The sequence below is a fragment of the Melospiza melodia genome, unplaced genomic scaffold (assembly GCF_035770615.1).
Source record: "Melospiza melodia melodia isolate bMelMel2 unplaced genomic scaffold, bMelMel2.pri scaffold_51, whole genome shotgun sequence".
In the NCBI taxonomy this organism is placed as follows: Eukaryota; Metazoa; Chordata; class Aves; order Passeriformes; family Passerellidae; genus Melospiza; species Melospiza melodia.
Window position 1 is genome coordinate 135,349 of NW_026948797.1, and position 7,093 is coordinate 142,441.

Genomic DNA, 7,093 nt, shown 5'->3' on the forward strand with positions numbered 1-7,093 from the left:
CCCCACCCTGCTGTCCCCAGCCCCACACTGGCCCTGGCAGGCTGGTGTCTCCTGTCACCCACAGGTGCCCAGACCACCCAGCTCCTGGTGGAGCCCCCCGGAGGCCAGCGGTGCCGTGGGACCGGGTGACACTGACCTGCCAGGGCTCGGGGACTGCCGGTGCCACCACGAGGTACAAGGACAGGCAGCACTGTTGGCAGGGACAGAACACTGTCCATGTCACCAAGAGTGGCATCTACACGTTTGACAGACCCGGCAGTGGGCTCAGCCCCTCCGTGAGACTCCTAGACGGTGAGGAGGATTTGGGTGTCCCCAGCCTGGCAGCTCGAGGGCTCGAGGGCAGCTCGGGGACCTCGAGGGCTCTGGGTGGGCTTTGCTCCATGGGTCACCTGCTGTGTGACCAGAGCCTGTCCCCTGCTCTGGGGACATTCCAAAGTACCCAGTGTGGGTGGAACTTGTGTTGGAATCGGGGAGCCCTGTGCACAGGGTGTGACCAGACGGCGGTGTGCCAGTGCTCTCCCCCAGACTGGCTGGTGCTGCAGGTGCTGGCACAGGTACTACTGGAGGGGGACATAGTGACACTGCGCTACCAGGGCTGGCGGGACAGCACGGTCACCTTGGTGTCCTTCTACCAAGAGGAGACAGAACTGGGGGGGCTCCGTGGTAGACCGAGCTGTTCCTGTCCCCTCTGCAGCTGCACCACAGTGGCCACTACAGGTGCAGGGGCTGGGTGGGATCCTGGGCGTGGCAGGAGTCAGTGCCAGTGCCAGTGCCAGTGCATGGTGAGCACCCCACAGCCCCCCTCCCCCAAAACCCCCACAGGCCCTCCCCAAAGCCTCGGGCTCACAAATCCCCCTCCCCTCTCCTTCCCAGAGCTCTTCTCGGTGCCGGTGCTGGAGGGTCCCCCACAGCCCACCGTGGGGTCCCCCCTGACTCTCAGCTGCCTCAGCACCCCCAGCCCCCGAGCCCCCCTCCTGCACGTGTTCCACCGGGACAGGCAGGTGGTGGGGGGCCCACAGGGGTCCCCGCAGCTGCTGGTGCCCGCTATGGGGGGCTTGTCCTCGAGGAATTGTAGCTGTGAGGTGCGCCCCGAGGGCGGGACCATGAGGAACAGCAGCGCCCGGCTCTGCATCACGGTGCCCAGTGAGTACAGGGATGGGCACGGGAGCCCCCAGAGACCCCCCCTGATCCCCTGGTTGGGCACCTCCATGTCCCCCAGACACCTTTCTTGGGTCCCTCCACCTCTGCCCTGTGTTCTTTCACTCCTCCGTGATGTGACCCCATCCCCAACATCCCCCACAACACCCATCACCCTGTCCCTATCCCCCCCACACATGCTGCCCTCCCTTTGCCCTCAGCCCTGTCTGTGTTCCCGCAGTGCCTGTGGACAATGCCACCATCACCCCCAGTGTCCTGGAGGTGACACTGCCGGAGACAGGGACACACAGCGACACAGGTGGGGTCACACAGGGTCACCAGGGAGTGCAGGACCCTTGGGGTGATGGGTGACCCTGATGTGTCCCTCTCTGTTTGTTGCAGTGGCCGCAGGCGTCAGTGGGGCCCTTTTGTTCCTGCTCCTGCTTGTGGGTGTCATGGTGGCCTGGCACTGGTGGCACCGTGTGGGTGGGTGACAATGAGAGGACAGGGGTCGTGGAGAGGGGTGGGAAGGCCCCCAGAGAAGGGAGGCCCTGGGGCGGCACCCACAGCCCCTGACTTGGGCAGGGCTCAGCCCCCAGTGGCCATGGCTCAGAGCCCTGGGGAGCTGTTGGAGGGTCCTCCAGGGATGTTGGGGGTTCTATCAGGGGTCCCCCACCCTGCCAGGCTCAGGGTTCTGGTGCCTCAGGGTGTTGGTGCAAGTGGGGTGGGTCAGGGATACTTGGGGGGCCTGGGGAGAATTGTGTGTCTGGTGGTGGTTCAGCATTGCCAAGGGTGGATGGGGGTGCCTGGGTCTCCAAGGTCACCCCTCCAGTTTTCCTTTGCAGATGCCAGGAAGCACCAGGAAAGGTGAGTGCAGCCTGCAGCCATGACACACCTTTTACCCAAACTCCCAGCACCTCCCATCCCCTCCCACACACCTCCTTATTCCCACAGGGCCCCCTGAGACCCCCTGGCACCCCCAGTGGAGGATCCTCAGGCGATGTACATGGAGCTGCAAAGGCAACCGTGGGAACCCAGTGACATCTATGACAATCTACACCAAAAGTTGTGATGCTCTGGGAAGCGGGAGGCACTGGGTGACACTGGGGGTGCTCCCTCCATGGCTCCTGTGGTTACCCATCCTTCCAAGGGAGGTGGTCATGGGTCAGGGGAAGGCTACACAGGGCACCCTGTGCTCCCCATTTCCTCTCCCAGTACCCCCAAGGGCTCCCCCATCCCTTTGCTCGTACCTGCAGGGGCTCCCCAGCCCATCCAAGTGCCCAAGTATCCTCAGGGACTGCCCCATTCTCTCCTCACAGTGCTTGCAGTACACACAGGGCTTCCCCATTCCCCCTCCCACTACCCCTGTCCCATCCCGCTGTAAAAGGTGGAGTCGGGGAGGATCCTTGCTGAAAGGTTTCTCAGATGAAAATGAAGCACAAAAGTGGCAATATTATATCTGAGAACTGTCTTTTGATAAAGGAGGATAAGCATTCATACCAAAGGGGGAGAGAAGGGAGTAGAACGGGAAAAGGATAGAGAGAGAAACAGAAGACAGGACAGAGTTACCACAAGAAGCCCGGGCGCTCTGTGGGCACCAGCTGGGCAGATGGAGTGCGTGTGCTGCAAGCCAGGGCGAGCCCACATGGCTGGGCGTGATTTCCAAGGATGGCACCTGTGTGTCTCTGGCATGGGCAAGCGATGGCTGCGGGCTGGCTGCTGCGGGCTGGCTGCGGGCTGATGCTGCGGCACTGGTGGCTCTGGGCTGGCTGCCGCAGGCTGGGGCTGCGGTGGGCAGGTGCAGCAGGCTCGGGGCTGTGGGCAGCATGGGAAACATGGCAGAGGAGGCAGGTGGGTGCAGGCAGCATCTGCTCCATCAGGGAAAGCAATGAAGGAATGTCCAGGATGAGCAGGACTGAGCTGCCTCGGGGAAGCAGCGAAGCAGGGAAGAACAGATACGGAGAGGGAAGAAGGTCCAGGGAGGAAAAGGCAGTGGGGAAGTATCGGTGATAGTTTTTTCCAGTGTCCGGGAGAGATGATGCATCTGACTCCATCCTATCAGAAGGCTAATAAATTACTTTATTGTACTATATTAATCTATATTATATTACATTACATCTAAACTGAATCTGCCAAGCACTTAACTTCACTCCACTGCACACAATCTGATGACTTTCAGCCGACAGTCCCCACAAACACACACACACCTGGATTCAACTGGTCAGTGAATCAAAACACAGTGAATCAAAACACCAGAATCCAATGACAAATTCCCTTCAGATAAACAATCTTCCACAATGCATTCCATTTGTGAACAACACAGGAGCAGTAAATGAGAATTGTTTGGATCATTCTTTGCTTCTCCCAGGTTCAGAGAATGTGAATCCCATGGGGAGGAGGGCGAATCTGACCCTCCGAGCAAGCCCCTGATCTCTCCAAGAAACCCAAAGCAAAACGCTCCTGTTGTGTCACAGTTTGATGCTTTTATTTGCAAAGAGTCCTTCCAGAGCCCGATTTTCCCGGGCATTTTTTCCCAGGCATCTGTCCCATCAGCCAGTAGGGGTCACTCACAGCCCGATCACTGCAGCTTTCTCTCCCGATTCTCTGTCGTTTGAAGCCTCGCCAGGGACAGGGCTCCCAGCACATGTACAACCCACAGAGTCATTTTTCACCTCATGTGTAACATATGTTGAGACATAAATGCAAATCAGATTTGTTCCTCTTAACCCCCATGTGCTTAGTGGCCCTGCAATCCCCCCCCTGGTGCACCCATTAAAGTGGCTTACTGGTGCATGTCCCAGTTCCAAAGGGGGCACAGGACCTGATTCCCTGCTTCTGGGACAAAAATGCAGCTCTTTGGTTAAACTGGCAGAAACGGTGTTTATTTGTTCAGCTCTATCAAGGAAGCTGAACAAGGTGGGAACCTCCCTTGCAATGGAAAATATGACCCCCTTCTCTCTGAACTATTGTAACTTTGAAATTATGGGGCTTTTAGGTAAAGATGTGGGAACAGGAATAACAGTTCTTTACTGGTATGTGCTTGTGAGAAACAAGTTAATGGAAGTTGAATTTTACTGGACATTATAAGAATTGATATAACATTATTGATTATATTGTTGATTAAATATTGTGATGTTGTTGGGACAGTGATGTGTATTGTGGAGCGGCTGATGTTGTTGTGTCCATCCAAGGGTGGGGCCCAGCCATGGCCCAGCCCCACTGCACAGGGATGGCCATTGCCCAGCCCTGCTCTGCCCAGCTCCAGGTGGCAGCCAGCACCTGAGGGTCCCCCCTGCCCCCTTGGCTTTGATTCCGGCCGCTTTAGAGCTGGATGGGAAATTGAGGAGAGCCATTCCCAGCAGCATTCCAGGAGCAGCTTCCTCTGATAAATCCCTTTTTTTGGGAATGTGGAAGGGGCTCTACCCAGAGCAGGAGGTTCTGGCATTTCCCACCACAGGATAGAAGAGTCTCTTGTTCCCTCATTCCATGGGAAGGTTCTGGTGGGAAAAGCTTTGGATTCAATGGGTGGAAGGTGGAGGTTGGATTTCTCATGGAATTCCTCTCCCACCCCTTTCCCAGGGAGCTGGGAAGAAGCTCCCCAGCCCAGTGCAGCATTCCCTGGATATAACGGAGGCAGTGCGGAAAACATCTCATCCACCAGCTGGGCTGGGATCTGAATTCTTCTATTGGGAACAACAGAGCTGCTGGCAAAGGCTGGGACATCCTGGAATCTCTGAATCTTCCAGTTGGAGGAGCAGAGCTGCTGGCAAAGCATGAGGACGAAGCAGAATTCCCATCACGCCAACATGGATGAGCAAGGGCTCCATGACATAGAAAACATTCCGGGGTTCCTGTTCTGACAGGGATTGAGTCATTTTCCACCAGGATTTGGGAAAATTCGCTGACTTTGGGTCTGTCAGGGGAATTCACTGTGAGGAACTGGGCAAGGAGCATCCTGGAGATGGAGACCCCTGGGAATGGATGGGGTGCATGAAGGATCTAAGAAATTCCAGAGGGTATGAATAGGAGAGGGGAGGGAAAAGGGGAAAAGGGGAAAGAAAAAATGGGAAGAGAAATCAGCTGGTGATCAAAGAGATTTTAGCTTCCACTTCCAATCCATTTCCTAAATTTTCCAAGGTTAAAGACCCCTCAGAGCTTCTGGACAAGGAAATTCCCACTGCCTGTTCCTGGGGTGAATTCCCAGCAGTGCCTTTGGTGAGCAGAACACTGGGAATGTGCCGAGCCAGCAGCTCCCACTGCAGTGCAGAGACCATTCCAGACCTTTCCAAGGCAGAGCTGGCTTCTCCCATCCCACAAAATGGAAATTGAGCCCACAGAGAGAGGGACAGTCCAACCTCCTAAGGGAAAAGCCTTTGGCCTCCCCCATGAATGCTGGGCAGACACCAATTCCAGAGGTTATTCCATCAAAATCTGACACCTTCCCAGTGCTGCACCTGTTCCAGAGGTTTCTCTCCAGCAGGAATGAGTCTGGTGGGATCCAGGATGCCCCAGCCCTGCCCACCCCACCTAAATCCGGCCCTTTTCCCACTCAGTGTTAGGGATAAATCCCTTTTCCCTCCATTCTGTCCTTCCTCAAACAGCTCCAGAGCTTCTCTTCCTGGTGGATTGGTGCTTACTCAAGAGGTCAATTAGCTCCCATTGTGAGTCCATGCAGATTCCAGAGCATTCCAGAGCCTGGGAAGACACAGGGAGGAGCTGGATGCTGGATCAGGGAGGGAAGGATGGATAAAGGACCCGGAGCATCCGTTGGTGTCAGATAAGGATGGGGAAGAGTGGGCTTTTCATGGAAAACACACTTGGATGAGTGATCTCCAGGGTTTTACAGGATAGGGATGAGCTGTGGAGTGCCAGAGCCACAGGTGAGTGTCCACATCCCAAATATCTCCCATAAATCCCAGTAGAAATCCCTCAGGAGCAGAACAACCTCCTTGCTCAGGCTCTTCCTCCCCAAAAATTCCCCTCCTCGGGGCCGGTCTGCTGGGAATTCCAGGAGGTGGGAAGGAAATCCTGCATGGAATCAACACCCTGAACATCCCAAATCCACCCAGGCAGCTCCTCCCGGAGCTCCAGGGCCTGGATTTTGGGGAGTTCCCTCTGGAGGAACCGGGATGGCCGGGAGAGCGGATTTCCCTCCCCGATCCCGCTGCTCCCATGAAAAGAAGGGAAATCAGAGCTATTTTGGGACTCCTGGCTTATTTTTCCTCCTCCAGGAATTCCAGGAGTTGGGACTTTCACAGAGCTGAGGAAAATGAGGGGGCTTTCATGCTGCCAGAACAGGGATGAGACTTGGGAATTTTGGGGCGGTTTCTGCAGAAAAATATGGGAATGCCGGGCTATGGGAATTGGGTAATCTTGAAATATTGAAAAATAGGGATATTGGAATATGGGAACATTGAATTATGGGAATATTGGTATATTGGAATATAGGGAAATAGGAATACGGCAGTGTTGGAATACTGGGATATTGAAATAGCAAAATACTGGAATATTGAAATACTGGAATATTGAAATATTGGAAGGCAGGATTACTGAAACTGAAAAATAGGAATATTAAAATATTGGAATATTGATATATTGGAACACAGGAATACTGAAATATTGAAATATAGGAATCTTGAAATATTGGTGCATAGGAATACTGAAATATAGGAATATTGAAATACTGGGATGCAAGGCTGTTGGGAAATTGAAATACTGGAATGCAGGAACACTGGATTATGGAAATATTGGGATACAGGAATACTGGTGGAATATTGAATATTAGAATACATAAATATTGGAATATTGAATATTGGGATACCTAAATACTGGAATAGGGCAAGAGCCAACCTGTCAGCCCTACAGGACAGAGGGACTAATTAAAGCCACCATTCCCAGGAAATAAACGGATAAACCAAGAGGAAATTCCCAATCCTTCCACCTCCCATAGGGATAC

The 7,093-nt window shown here is 54.3% G+C and overlaps 1 long non-coding RNA gene across 1 annotated transcript; it reads left to right on the plus strand.

Moving 5' to 3' along the window:
• The first annotated feature begins 1,357 nt into the window (after positions 1 to 1,357).
• Positions 1,358 to 2,281, plus strand: LOC134413816 (uncharacterized). Its single transcript, XR_010026593.1, has 4 exons — positions 1,358 to 1,456; positions 1,540 to 1,623; positions 1,983 to 2,004; positions 2,092 to 2,281. It is a non-coding gene; the product is annotated as an uncharacterized LOC134413816 (long non-coding RNA).
• The last annotated feature ends 4,812 nt before the right edge of the window (positions 2,282 to 7,093 follow it).